Here is a 15,550-nt window from a genome sequence, read left to right as displayed (position 1 = left end):
AGAGAGTGTGAAAGAAAGTCAAGTGCAGTGAAAGTGAGAAGAGGGAAGGAGAAATGACCACGAGAATATGACAGCAGGGAGAGCTCGAGGAGGGTGGGAGAGAAGGAAGGAGAAAACAGATGGAGGAAGGCAGGGAGACGCGCACTTATTTGCAGAGGCTTTAACTGTCTTGATCCTCAATGAAGAGGTGAAACTGATTAGGTTTATATCAAACGGCTGCTTGTAACACGGTGCCTGTCGCTGAGAGAACAAATCGCAGTCAAGTCAGGTTTCCCCTTTTTTTTTTCCATTTGAAAGAGCCGACTCTCTCCTCACTTGTCTCTCACTCTCTCCTTTATTCAACGCCGGGCAGCCTCCTAAAGCGCCAGCTTGTCAGAGTGACAGATGCAGACACGACCACTGACCTAAATCACTCTTTTCCAGCATATTAACCCCCGTGTCGCCACACTTTTTACATGAAACACAAAAACATATCAGCCAACACAATCCTCACCACACACTGCACAATGACAACAACCTAAAAAAAAAAAAAAAAGCCCCACCCCGTTGTATTATCACCCTCCTCCCCGAGTGGAGCCTTTTCTTGAAATGCCTGAACAGGGGGAAAAAAATGAAATCACACCGTCAGGCTAAATAAATCACAGCGTGCCGTTCCTAGAGGGACGTTTCTATCCGGCATAGCGACAAAAAAAAGATGTGAAGAGGAAAGTTGAAAAAAAAATATAAAACATTTTTTTTTGGAAGAGATCAATAATACTTTAATTACTGTGGCCCATGTTTATGAAATGCAATAATCATTCATTAAAGATGCAGACAGCGGCAAGCAGGCGGCCGGCCGGGCGTCAAGGCTGCATGCGAGGGTAGGAGAAGGGAGGGGAGGGGAGGACTGGCGTAAATGATTCATGGTTTGATATCTCTCCTGTATAATGGGCTCCTCCGGGGAGCTGCTGGGGCTCCACTGCAGCGACTGACTGACTGCCTGACTGCCTGGATGGCTGGATGGCTGCCTGGCTCCCTCACTCGCTCTGACTCTGCCCAGCCTGGTTCTGCCACCGCTGCCTGCTGCCCAAGATTAAAAAGCCTTGCCTACCATGAAAAGCGGCTCAGCGAAAACAGAGAGCGGGGACGTGCGCATACACACATAAAAAGGAAGTGACTTGATTCAATATCGTCTGACAAAGTATCTGGGGGCATGAAGAGGGAAGGGGGGGTGTGTGTGAAAAGAAAGGGGGAGACAAGAAAATATCAAAATCCTTCTAGGGAGAAAACACGCTGCAGAGATACTGGGGATACTTGTAACATCTAATGGGAATATGGGAGCATTTCTAAAGCCGTCTCCCTTCAGCAGCCTATCACCCTCCCCCCGCTCACCCCCCAGAAAGAGAGAGGGGGGAAAAAAATGAAGAAATTAAGGTTGTAACGTGTTGGGCTAATCATAACATAGACAGTTTAGTGCCATCTCGCATAATTAAATGCTTTGCACTAACCACCTAATGCATACTAATTTGGAACAATCCACTCCTGGAGTTGGCAGACCATGAAGCTCCCTGCAAAGGAGGTGCTCGTTTCCCTCTCCGCATGTGTGTACGTGTGTGTGTGTGTGTGCGTGTGTTAGACAGAGACACACACACACACACACTCACCGATTTGCAGAGGAGTAAGGTGCTAAAGGTCAGGCCGTGGACTTGAAAGAAAAGGTCAAGCATTATTACAACATGACTAAATAAACAGCTCAGCCGCCCCCCACCCCCGCCTGCAGCCGCTGTGGATGCTGGAAGTCTCTACCTACATGTCGTACTACCTGCCTGTCTGGCTGGCTGGGATTCAGTTTCATCCCTTGTCTTTATCCACATATCCCTCCAGCTCTAAGACAGCTGACATGAGGACTGTCATATCCTGCCTAGATTCTTATCCCCCGCTGGCTTTATTGCTCTCTTCCTCCTGAGTCACAAACACACACACACACATATATATATATATATATATATATATATATATATACACACACACAGAGAGAGAGAGAGAGAGAGAGAGAGAGAGAGAGAGAGAGAGAGAGAGAGAGAGAGAAGCAGGGCTGCTGGAGCGTGCTTTAAAGCACATTAATATTAATTGCAGCACTAGCTGGAGTGATAACACAGACAAGATGCCCCTGTGAGAGAGCCGGGCGCAGGCAGCCCCCTGCTTTTTGTTAGCAGCACTACTCATCTGTTGGATGGCCATGGTGAGACGGCAGAATGATGAGCATTTCATCTTTGAATCGCTTGTTTTATATTAGAGGGGGCCCACCCTCGCCGGCGAGGGGAATTTGTGTTTGTGAGTAGTTACTGTGTGTGTGGGCGTGCGTGTGTGTGTGTGTGCGCGCTGAGTGATAAAAACTAGGCAAGATGAATTATTACGCTAGTGGCTACATCAACAGCAGTAGAAATGTGCTTCAAATAACACAGAGTGCTTAAGCGATCCTGCTTTTATCTCCCCTACTACTCCTGGCTTGGCTACCTTTTATGTCCTCCACACTGAACTCAATATTCTGTGAGCAATGAGCTCGGCTAAAGATGTAAATAATCTGCTGTCCTGGGGAGAGAACTGGCTCTTTCACTACAGCGGAGTAAAAAATACAAATCGAGTTGAAGCCCGGGTGCTGAAGCCCATCTCCACCTCTAAGCTTCTTTCCCCCACCCCTGCAGAAATAGCAGGCGGCCGCAGGCATCAACACATGACAGCTATATCTCCACAGTCCTCCATTTTTACCTCGCCCTATCTACTTTCCTCTTTTGTCAATTGCTATTGAGCAACTTGACGCTGTCTTCACCACCACCGCCGCGCAGTAGTGGGGTTTTTTTTGCTGTGCGGTTTTGTGCTCCTTTTCCGATTTCCCCCAAGACTCATCAATGCCCCATTACCAAGTCAAATCAGGTGGTGCTGCAGAGATTTGCAGAGAACCCGGGCTGCACGCACACACACACACACATACACACACACATATACACACATATTAGGAGATTCAGTCAAGAAGCCTGGGAGGTTTTCCACCAGCAGCTCCACAGGATCACAAACAGGGCGAGGAGGTGAACGGAGGAGAAATCACTGCCGGCTAAATGCTCCTGAGTGGTTTATGGCTCAGAGGGGGCAGAAAGGGACACAAAGACGTGGTAATGCATCTCTCTGACACTCCTTTAAGCGCCAGCCCAGATTGTAATCTCCCCGGCCTGCTAGTCACACATTATTGTTTCTCATTTCACGTGTCACAAACAATTAAAACGTGCCCGTCGATTCCAGTCCCTCGCTCCCTATTTGCTTATAAACAGAACCTGGAAAACACACTCGTATGACCTCCATCCTCCTCTCTATACACCCACACGTACAGCCACATTACTAAGCTAAATTCCCCGAGAACGTCACACCTATTTCCCACTTTCATCGTGTTTATCTCCCCAAAACAGCAAATACAAGGTGGACGAGCCCTGTGTAATGTAAGCAGCCACGTTAGCAAGGTAGCTGCTTACAGAGAAACCTAAAGAGAGAGAAAAGGGGGGGGGACAACATGTCCTTTTAGTTTTCTGTGCCTGTTGTTATCCTCTTCACAGCAGCAGCTGCACAGGCAAGACAAAAAAAAATCTAACTCTGGGGAAGAGTCAGGCAGAGGGGATGAGAAGAAAGGGAAATAAAGCAGCATTGTGCATTGTTTTATGTAGAGATTTTCACAAGCCTGTCGTTGATTAGAGAAAAAGGCTGAGTGCTAAATACAGAGGGAAACAGGGAGAAGAAAGGGAGGACTTCTAGTTCTCCGAGGAGGGGTCTCTGAGGGCTGCCAGAGGTGGTGGCGAATCTCTTCCCTGTGACAAAGCTGTCGCACCGAGGAGCGAAATTTAAACTCCTGCTGTCAGGAGAATTTTTTTTTACTTTTATTACACAGCGCGCGCATGTGTTTACGCGCTTGTGCATGCATCCATCGGAGTGCACGAGCGAAAAACCCGGCGCCACCTTCCTCTTGCATACTACATTCGGCGTTTGCAGCGAGCGCTGGCTTTGTGCCGAGCGGATCGTTTGCTTTGTGCCAAGAATAAAAGGAAGAGCCTGCAACTCTGACAGCGCTCTCCTCGCGCTCAATCACAATCATGAAATCTGTGCACAAAACAAAACATCCCCAACCTTGATGAGCGATTCGTGGGATGGCGCCGCACCATCTCGCCTGCCAATCGTGTTGTTTAAAATTAACCGCAGCGAATCAAGATGGAACGCCGCTCACTAGACCCCTTGCAGTTGGACTTGTTTGAAATGTGACAAGCTCTTAATCAAGTCGTCATCGGGACCAACCCACTAATGCAAAACTGGAGAGGCTTTTAAAAAGAGCTGGAGTGAAATAAGCTCGTCTATGCAGAGAACCAGGCCTCAGCAATGGCATGCCAAATAGCATTTTCTTCATTTGAGAAGGCGCTGAAATGGGGAGAGGAGGAGGGGGAGGACGATTTGGCCTCCTAGCGTGCTGCTGTGCCCCAGCTCGGCTAAGTGACAGTGAATCCTACAGTGAGTCGATTTGCTGCTTTTGAGTGCCTGGAAACTTGTCTGGCAGAGTGCCTCGCAAGGGAGAAAGATAGATGGGAGAACAGGGAGGTTGGTGGTGGTGGGGGGGAGCTTCACCTCTCGCTGTCTTCTATTTGTCCGTTCATCCCTGGAGGCTTTGGTACAACAAAGAGGGGGAGAGGCGACAGAGAAAGAGCTCTGCGGCCATCCACAGACAAAGCAAAAAGCGGGAAAGGACAAGTTTACAGGTAAATAGTGAGAGGCAGCTGGCTGGGAGCTGAGGTGTGCTCGGGTTTCTAACAATCAATCAGTCCTCCACGGCAACAAAGACGTGGCTTGGAGCAACATCACTTATTTTGTGTTAAAGCTACTTAACAGGCCTATAAACTATAAGAGCTTTGGTTGCAGCAGTACGTAACCGACGCATTACTGAATGTCATGTTCGAAGATTTGCGGCGCTGCTGCACAAACAAATATCAAGTGTGCAAAGCAGAGATTTAACCTGACTCTCAACTCCACAGATGATCACACAATGCCGTTTGAATATGGGCGGCTGATGACAGGAGTAATTTGCCACATGGCTGATTTGAAAGGGAGGCACTTGAAGATGATACAGAAAGACACTTTTATTGTCATCCTAAAGAGGATCTATGAAATCAATGGGAGGAGATCAATGCAGTCTCTCTCTCTCTCTCTTCCTCCCTCTCTCTATACATAAGCAGCAATAACCATCACAGAGGCCGTCATCTAGCTCACCGATTTCCTGTGCAGGAGTCCCGGACACCTCCGGGCCAAGAAAAAAGGCTCCTCTCACTCCATCAGTACGACATCCACAACTTCACACTCGAGGAGGGAGGGCGGAGGAGGAAGAGAAGGAGAGGAGCCGAGGGGGAGAAAACACCTTGGGCGAGCCAGATAGAGAGGGCTGGAAGGAAGGATGAGAGAGAGAGAGAGAGAGAGAGAGAGAGAGAGAGAGATGGCGATAGAGAGAGGTTGCGGGCGGCTAGCAGAGCGTCTTCATTAGAGTATAGCAGCTACTGTAGCTCTGGCACCGACTAGCCAAGCACTGTAAGAGCTTCTCGTCCTCTCAGTTAATTAGGATTTCTGCTGCTTCATTTTGGGGCGAGGGACGGGGATGTTGGAGGCTTGATTGCCTTTTATTTCCCAGCCTAACAGCTCGGCTGCCTCTGCCGCTTTATTAACAAGAGATCTTGCAGATTTACAGCTCCGCGGCAAACATCAATTTCAATAATTACAAGAAAACTGTTAGCGGGGACACAATGAAACACACACACACACACACACACTTTCTCTGTCTCTATTTCTCCACCATCACCACTCCATCGCTCCTCCTCTCCCCTCCCCTCCCCTCCGCCTCCTTCAGTGGATCCAATTTCCATAGATGTGCCCTTTTCATGATTGCATATTATAAACACGTTAAAACACACACTGATTTGCCTCAGTCACACTTAGCACTTCAAACACTCTACAACCAATCCGTGGCCTGGAGGGCAGAGCAAATACTGAGAATGTCACATTTACATTCAACATTCGAACCTCAGCATTTGTGTTGTCACAAAACAAAACGAGAGCGAGACGATTTCTCTGTGGAGCAATTAGAGCGGGCTTACACGAGGTACTACTAGTAGAATCAGATAAATCATCATGTGAATTAATGGGATAAAAACATCTTTGGAGATATATGGGATTACAAGAACAAGTCCTCTTTTATAGCTCGATCTTTACACACTGGCATCATGCCTAGCATTTGATTTTACCATTTGACAAAGTGCATGCGTGAGACTGAACTGAATACTCAGACAAAAGCTACAATTGGGAAAAGAAAATAATAGAAATCAGCCTTTAAAGGCAGCAGACTCGGAACAGAGAAGCACCGATTTCATTTGAATAAAATCAATAATTGTGTTGACTTGCAGTGTATTGCCTTCCTGTCTTCTCATCTCGCTCGCTAATGTTTCTTTCATGAGCCAGCCCACTGCTGGTGACATTATAGCTACAGCACTTCCACAAGTCCCCGATGGATCGGTCAAAATGGTTGGCGTAAAACACAATTAGTACGGTCCATATGGCTGCTAGTGGAGGAGGAGCAGGAGAGGTCCCATGTGGTCCTTATAGAGGCCCGCTCTTTTGTTACCTTAAAGATCAAACTGTTGTCATAATAATGGGGCCGATTCAATTCAGCCACTTGGTTTTTGTAAAGCAGCAGCTCGACTTCAACAGATCCTCACACTGCGGTATGACTCTCGGCAAATAAATTGACCAACCTTGGCTGATAGTCTAATCAATAGCTCCTTCATCATGATTAATGGCTCATATTGGATAATGGGGGGAATTTAATGTGAGGGGAGCGTTACTTCCTCATTTCACTGCTCAGTCCTATCGATTGGTTATAACCCCCCCTTTTTTGACCAATGGAATTTGCTGATAAGAGAGCAATGTGTTCGACCTATGTAAACTGAGCACAGAGAAAATGATTTACTGTGCTTTGGGCGCGTCTCGTTCACTGATAGCTCTGTATGCCCTGCCTGACAAGCATTTTCTTGCCTGAAAAACGCAGACACCTTTTACTGAGTAGAAACGAACAACAACAGCTTGAGGCAACAGATTTATTACAAATTGATCTATTAGATAGCACTGCTGTGCTTCGCTGTTTTCTCTCTCTCTGACAGCCTTTTCCCTGATGGTAGCTAGAGTGTATCAGAGTTGAAGTGCTACAGTGGCAAATCTAAACCCAATCCTCAGAACTCATTTTCTCTGTGCTCGCTGCTGGAAACTGGGGTACAGAGACAAGATGTCCATCCTTAAAACCTACACTGGATCCAGCTGTAAGTCGCAGCACCTAAACTGAGGGCTCACCGGGCTCAATAGGTGTGCCTAACCTACAAGGGCGAGCAAGGGCACAGTTTACCGGAGGCACCTCGCAAGCAGAGGAGTGGAGAGCGCCACAATGTCACCGGGGGTCATTTCCTTATGGCTGCATGAATCCTGAGCTCAACGCCGGCTTGGGTGCCGTCTCCATTAAAACATCGGTCACAGGTCTGGGGCTGTGCAGCTCTGCGAGCAAACTGTGGCTCATGTGCACACTCCCAACTTCAATGCACTGCCTGTATTAGTCACAGAGGCCACAGAGCACAACCAGCACACTGTAAAGAGATGTGTGTAAGATCTGTCTCATTCACACTGTTGAAAATCAATGTCCTGCACAACCAATACTGCACAGAAAAAAGAAACAAAAAAACACAGCATAACAAGCCATTACAGACACGTTAATTAATGACAGAGACACATGCTCCTCTGGACAATAGACAGCGGTTATTGACACATCTCTCTATAAAACAATCAATTAAATCAACTGCATGATTTAGACTTGTTAATCAAGGTGGCTTCTCTGGCTTCTCATTCTCAACAAATGGACTATCTACCTTAATCACTCCGTCGGGAAATACAGTTGACCGTTACACTTCACTAACATGTCGACATACAATTTTATGGAATTCAGCCTAAAATGGGGCTGGACAGTATATTGATAGTATATTGTTATCTTATGAAGAGACCATAAGTCATCTTAGATTTTAAGTGTAGCTGCAGCCCTAGGTGTCAGGGTTTGTACAGGTGCAGAAAATCCTTGAAAATGCTTACATTTTTATCTGGTATTTTTCTAAGGTTTTGGATAAAGTGTTTGAAACTGCAACTAAATTACTTTCATAATTACTAGTTTTCTATTGGTTCTGCCAGGTTTAGGATGCTAAATCTACCTACAAGACAGTTTACATATTTTGAAACACGACATTTTTTTGCTTTATACTTGAATTTGTCATCCTTATAACACTATCACGAAATATAATAGTTATTGTTTATAGCAACATATCATCCAATTTAACGTGATGAAGTGATTCCTAATTTTGAGTGTATATATGTATATAAATATGTAATTTACCACAGGAATTTTTTTTCCTCACCTTATTTATCATTGCCAGATAGGGTGTTTTTCAACTTTTTTGTTAATTTCTCTGGGAATAGTGCAAATTCATGACAAAACGTTTAAATAAATGGCTGGTATCCATGAGCACAATTTGATGTGAATCCAAGCAGATATAAATATATGTTTTATTTGATACTGGACAGAGCATGACTGAATTAAAGGGAACTGCTGGACCTTGGAGGAGATATGCGCTCTATTGAGTGCCATTCTAGCTGAGACTAGCTTTTCCTGTACAGTAATGTGATATCTTTATTTAAACTTATCAGACTGTTCTGCTTATTCCAACATTTGCCAACTTTCTATCCACATTACTGATTATTGTGTTAATATTTTAAGTAATAACAGTCATCCCTACAATTTTTCGCAATATAGATAGAGATATTTGATTGAAAATATAGAGAATTTTGTGGCCCTGTCCAGGCATTTATAAAGTGTTGAGAAGATTTCAAACTACTGAGATGTATAAATTGTGTATCATGTTAGGGCCTAAAAATATAGCAATATCATTTTAAGATCAGATCTCCAGCCTCTGTTACAACTGGTGTACTATTAACCAAGTAAATGAGTGAAAGCTCAGTAAACATTCTCGTGTATAAAGGGTCCAACATACCGACAGAAGCCTAAACTGTCACAGGCAGGAAGAGGAGTATGACAGGTTCACGTATGGTTAAGTGAGCCACGGTTTCTGCAGGTGATGTAGCATATTTAACAACATACTGTCTGTGCTGAAAAAATACTGCTGTCGATAGTAACAATAAGCGTTGACAGAAAACTGCACAGACTCCATTGTGCTTCTCCTCTTTAATCACCTCCATCTTTCATCCGTGCTACAGGAGAAAAGGACTGCACGGCGAGAAGGGCTTCCGGATGGAGTGAGTGTGTGTGTCAGTTTAAAAAGGGCACCATGTGAAGATGTTGAAATATTCTAGGGAGAGTGTATATGTCTATATAAACATCTTCAGGCAGGCAGCTGCAGGGGGTGTGTGCAGTAAAACACTGGTATGCATTGTTTGTGTTTCTGCACCACTAGCGCCATGCCGTGTCATTACATGAGGCAATCTCTTACCTAATCAGCACTGACACACACACACACACACATACACAGACACACACAGCAGCAAGGCACTCCTCCTCATCCCTCTCCCCCTTTCTCTCCCTCTCCTCAGGGGCCAGCCAGCTGATCCTACACCATTTCATTTTCCTCTTTTACTGAGATGGCAAATGGCTGACTGTTATTTTTGAACACTTTCAATTCATGCTTTTTGGCACTATAATTGAGTAAGTGCTATTATTAGCCAATCTTGCCTGAATCCTTAAAAATTAGGCTATCATTGGTGTGCTATGGTGTGTTTTAACTAATAATTAGTAAGACGCATGAGAAATGTAGTAACATAGAAGGCTAGAGTGATTATTTTAAACGATTATTTTCATTGTTGATAAATCTGTCAATATTAATTGATGATTGGTTGTTTGGTCTAGAAAATGTCAGAAAATGGTTGATAAATGTGGAACAGTGTTTCCCAAAGCACAAGATTACCTCCTCAAATGTCTTGTTTGGTGCACAGCCCAAAGATACTCAGATCACTATCAAAGAAACCAGCAAATATTCACATTTAAGAAGCTGGAATCAGAGATTTTTTTTTTCCTTCTGTTATCAAAACGTGAAATAAATAATTTATTAGCTGACAAGTAATCACAGCTCTAGAGACGAAAATCTGCTGCGTGCAGTCGCTATCTACACAATTATTTCATGTATTCATTGTCCTACATTTTGCTGTTGATCCACAACTCTGACAAATGCAAGAGCCAAGCCTCCATTTCCAGTTTCCACACACTCACTCTATTGTACAAGCCCTCATGTACATAAATCACAGAAGACACTGAAATGTGGCGAGTTGCAACACTTTTAAGCCTCATAGCCTCACAGCCACATACAACTTTGAACAAGGCAAATATGGTGACAACTTTCTATTCTTTTTTTATAACTGTACCTAGGACCTGCCAAGAGGCTGGCAAAAACACAAAACCCAACGTGTCTGATTAGTTAAGATGTGAATCCGTGCCAGGCGGGTCCCAACAAGACACATGAAGACGCCATTTGCAGGATGAACCGACTTCACCGTGGCTGAGCTCACAGAAAAAAAACAGCAGATTTGATCACATCTTGTACATCAAATACCACCAGCAGTATGTAGCAAGACAGCTCACAATTGTTAACATGGATAGCGCTTGCCGATGCTATCTCCTTGGCACAATTGTGTGGAGCTGCTGCGGAGCTAGGCCTGAATCAAACAATGATGAGATATGATGCAGCATGCTTGGATCTCCTCTTATGAGAGGTGAAGGGAGGCTGTCAAAGAACACAAAAACACATCCAGCGTCTTGCCTCCTCTGACTTGCTGGGATAAGCCAGGAGGAGGAGGAGAAGGGGGGGGTACTTGCCTCATTTCTGCCAGTGTGCCCTGTGCGTGTCAGTCCAATATCTTAAAACAACACATGCAAGGCTTTGCTACAGCCAATTACCCAGCTCTTGGCACAGGAACTGAAAAACATCTTCGGAGAACAATAAAGAGAGCTTGGCTTGTTGTGCGTGCTGTCAGTAAGTGCTGACAGATTGTTATTTTTAATGAATATACAGCACTTGAATGGCCCATCAAGAGGTCTTTGAGCGAACATTGCTCCTTTGTTCAGAGCATTAATTTTCTATGTAACAGCCAGATATCTTGCAATGAAACTGCTATCAAGTGCTGTAAAGGAAAAAGCTAAATCAGTTCATCCACTTGTTTCGCGCATTGTCCACTGCGTCCTCCTCGCAACAACTGCGCAAAGCCATTAGAATATACACATAAGGCGACAGACTGTCTTAATTACAAACCTGATGTCTCAAGACGCTTGATTACACATCATTTCCTGTGTTGGTTCTGTCAAGCAGACACTTCACCGCTTACCTACGTCTCCTGCCAACATAATTTTATACTGTGTGTGAAATCCCTGAGCAAAACAGTCTGGGAGAAAACAATAAATCAGCTTAATCACCTTTATTTGAAACACAATAGCCTTTCTGCAAGTAAAATGCCTCTTTTTTTAAAAAAAAATCCAGGCTAGCCACAGTGATGACAGGTTATAGCACCATCTCATACTGCATCACAATGCCTCTGAAGTAGCTCTCGAGACTCTAGCCAGCCATTATCGTGGAGAATCATCTTTCATGACAATTCATGGTGCAGGAAAAACGCAGTGACGGCATGTAGGTGAAAACCAGCAAGACGCCATTGGAGCACAGCGTGTAAACATTGAATTGCCGAGCATTTGTATTGACAAATCATCCAAAAAAGGGGGAGTCAGAGCAAGGGGTCTTTCCTTCACATCGTCAAAGCATTCCATTTGCCACATAGTGCTCACAGGGAGCTACTATTATTCAAACACACATTAGTCATTAAAGGAAAATAGCGGGGTTATTACAATTCTCTTATCGTTGCTCCGCTGCCACAGCCACCCAGCTAGATTAACACTCAATGGACGTGTGTCATTGGATATGTAATTTTACCCACTGCTGCTCTTGAGATCCTATTCAAATTGAAACACTATAAAACACCCTGACCCTCCTCTGACCCCTGAACTAAAGAGATGATGTGGATTTAAAAATGACTTCACACACTTAACACAAATAACAGCCTTGGAAAAAAGAAATAACGCTACAAATGCTCCGTTTTCAGCTATTCTGAATTATCGTCCTGGCTGAACCTACAAAACGCTCTCCCAACAGAAAAAAACATAAAGCAAACATCAAGGTGCTTTTCTGCCAGAGCTGCTCTTAAGCAATAATCAACATATAGCCTGTAATAGCAGACCTCAGTAACCTAACCTTGCGAGTTTACAGTCTTAAGTGGCAGTTTAAGATGCTGGCAGCCACAAAAACATCGGATGAGCATATGCAAGATGTATGGAGATAAAAAGAAAGGTGTATATAAAAGGTGGCACTTTAATCACAACTGCACTGACCTGATCTAGTTAAATCTATTGAACATTTTTGCATTATGGGCAACTATGTAGTTTTGGAGAAGAAATTCAATCTCAGACTTTAAATATTTATAATCTTACAGAGGTAAGAATACATTATAACAGAATACTGAATAACAAGCTGTTCTGGTCACAAGAACACTGTTTGAAGCTAGAAAGGTGGCAGGGTCCGCCAAATATGAACAAAGTAAAACAGTAATGAAATTGTGTTCTCCTTTATGGATGGGCTTGAAAAAAACAAATCAGTCTGTTGAGATCTTTCTCTTCTAATTAAATTAAATCCTCAAGACTACATATCTTATCTTTAACAAGTGTGTGCGTTTTTTTTTTTTAGTATTGCTTACGAAACACTCTTGAGCATGTGGGTGTGTGTTTTTTCTTACCTAACCTTCTGTTACTAAACTGTAGTGTGTAACAGACATTACAGGCATACATTATGCGAGTGTGAACTTTGTTTTTCAGTTCAATGACCCCTCTCGACACAGTCACCTCGTCATCAGGAGGCCTGAACGGGAGGTAATGACTGAAAGGAGTAGTGGTGTCGTTGTGTAATGTTAGGTTGTTTATACCCTTCAAACATAATGTGGCGTTGAGCATGTATATGTTTTGGGTTTTTTTTACAATGCAGCATTGCCGGGATATCAGAGAATTCATTAAACTCCTCCTTAGACCCAGCATAATGACATTATGGCACTCTGACGGGTAAAGAAGTGCCGGCTTTGTTGTCAACATTAAATTAAAATTTCTTTCAGATGGCTGAAAATAGCTTGGCATTTATGGAGCAAAAACAAATGTTCCTCAATCCTTTGATCGTTGAGCAGAGTGTGTTTTCATTAGTTATGGTGAAGTCCACAATTGTGCAGTGCTATGTAGCCCAGGGAAGTGAATAAGTCAGGAGTGAGTCATAAGCACTCAATAAAAATAATTCACTTGCTCTTAATAGTTCTGCCTTTGTGAATACAGATATGAGAATGAACAGAAAGCATCTCTGGAATCTGACTTAGGGGACAGACTATGAATGGTCGCTGTGGCCAAATACTGTCAGTGAATTGTCTTTTGTTTACTAATGTCAAACAAGATAACTTAGTCTGAGCTCAAAAACCCCACTCCACTGATAAAAAGAATAAATCCAGCAAATACCACTATCCATGAACCTTATCTGAATCCCCACTGCACTTGTCAAATGTTTTTGAACTGCTCAGACTGCCAGGGGTGAAGTGTTAATGCCAATTCTGCTGATTCTATTTGTTGACAAATGTCTCCAATCAAGCTGTAACGAGCCTTGCAGCTTTGTTTTTAAAAGTCACCGTGAGTGTGCCGTCATCCCGGGCTGCATTTGCTAAAAACCAACCCAAGCCAAGCTCCGTATTGGTCACGTACTGCACGCTAAACAACAATAATTGAGCAAAAGTCAAGCAGACAAAGACAGCAAGTTAGCTTCGCCAGCTAACGTTCCCATGAGCTAATGACAATAGCTGAATGGGCTCCGGCTACTCCCCGGAACAGAGACACTACACTGGATGATTCAAAATGAGAAACCGCTTGCTGCGAGGTACTGCAAGGTTACGTGCACGTTAAACCCACAAAGCGATTAATAAAGTGCAGCCATGTTGTGTGTGTTGCATGTGCTCTATGCTAACCGGTGTCAACGAGCTGCTTCTGTCCAGACATTACACTGCTCCTGGCTGGCATTCCCCAATCAGTACTAGTCACTGGCGCTAGCCGCTAACGTTAGTCCATGGTAACCAGCAACAGCAAGGGGCAAACCAAGTCTATCAGCTAACTAGCTAGCTGATGCTAATAGGCAAATTAGCCAAATAGCTAGCGAGCAAGGGTGTACGTTAACAGCCCAACGTTTACAAACTGCTTCTTAATATTTGTCTCCCACCCCCCCTTCCTCTCGCTTGCTGATGAACGTCAAAGGCAAAGAAGACGGCAGGTTGAAGCTCACAACACTTACCTTAGAGAGCTTGATCTACAACATCTGTGATTTGTTTGATGAGAGGCTGCAACAACAAACAATAGCAGCAGCAGCAGCAGCGGCAGGGGCAATTAGCCAACGTTAGTTAGCCAAGTGTCGCCACTACAGAGTAGCACAGCAGCTGCAGTGCCACCTGTATGTATCTTCTCTTATGTAGCTATAACGGAGCGCACAACGTTTGAGACAATGCTGTCATAAATGATGGACTTGAGAATAAAGAGGGAGTAATCGTTGCCGAAATGCTCAGACTAGTGTGTGTGAGGGGCACTCAGCATGACAGCATCCTTCTTCATCTTGGGGTGAGAACAGTTGGGGGGTTCTCAAAGTTCAACCGGTAAAATATCGTCACCCACTGGCCAAAAGAGGGAACATCCACCGAGAGAGGGAGAGTCCTCCTCTGGATGTCTCTTCTGTAACAACACCGACTCTATCTTCATCCTCATAAACCTGGGATACTGCCAGGCTATATCTGGACTGTCACTGAGCCCACAAGAGTGGAGTGGAATAGAATAGAATAGAATAGAATAGAATAGAATAGAATAGAATAGAATTAATATTCATAGATTTGAGGGAACTTCAGTATTGGACATATTAATCTAATGACACAATCTAACACAGATAAACTGGAATACATACAAATGGAATAGAGTTGATTTAACAATAATTTTACAACAGAACTGGACAGAAAACAAGGGTATGCTGTTAAAGAATAACACGATTAGGAAATCATCATCTGACAAGATTAGACTAGACTAGAATGGAACAGAATAGAACAGAACAGAATAGAATAGAATAGAATAGAATAGAATAGAATAGAATAGAATAGAATAGAATAGAATAGAATTCATGCCGATAGATGTGAAGGAACTGCAGTACCACAGTAGTGAATATACAGTTAACAATGCACATTATATAACAAAAGGCATACTGTAAATGGATAACAGAATGGTAGGAGAGCAATATGACGAAATCCAAACTAGAATCACAGGAAAAGTCCATAATGAAATAGTTTATAACTAAAGTAT

General features: G+C 43.8%; 1 protein-coding gene across 5 annotated transcripts in view; it reads right to left on the bottom strand.

Annotated features, from left to right (window-relative positions):
- Positions 1–14,847, bottom strand: part of rerea (arginine-glutamic acid dipeptide (RE) repeats a) — a 133,660-nt gene extending 118,813 nt beyond the window's left edge. For 4 of the 5 annotated variants that reach the window (XM_037103788.1, XM_037103789.1, XM_037103787.1 and 1 more), the window contains exon 1: positions 14,505–14,847. The gene's annotated coding sequence lies outside the window, so the exon portion shown is untranslated. The remainder of the gene's footprint in view (positions 1–14,504) is intronic. The other variant, XM_037103792.1, reaches the window with a different exon arrangement.
- Between the last annotated feature and the right edge of the window lie 703 nt (positions 14,848–15,550).

This window comes from Acanthopagrus latus, chromosome 7 (assembly GCF_904848185.1).
Source record: "Acanthopagrus latus isolate v.2019 chromosome 7, fAcaLat1.1, whole genome shotgun sequence".
NCBI classification, from domain to species: domain Eukaryota; kingdom Metazoa; phylum Chordata; class Actinopteri; order Spariformes; family Sparidae; genus Acanthopagrus; species Acanthopagrus latus.
Note: the sequence above shows the minus strand (reverse complement) of the source record. Positions and strands in the feature narration are given on the sequence as shown.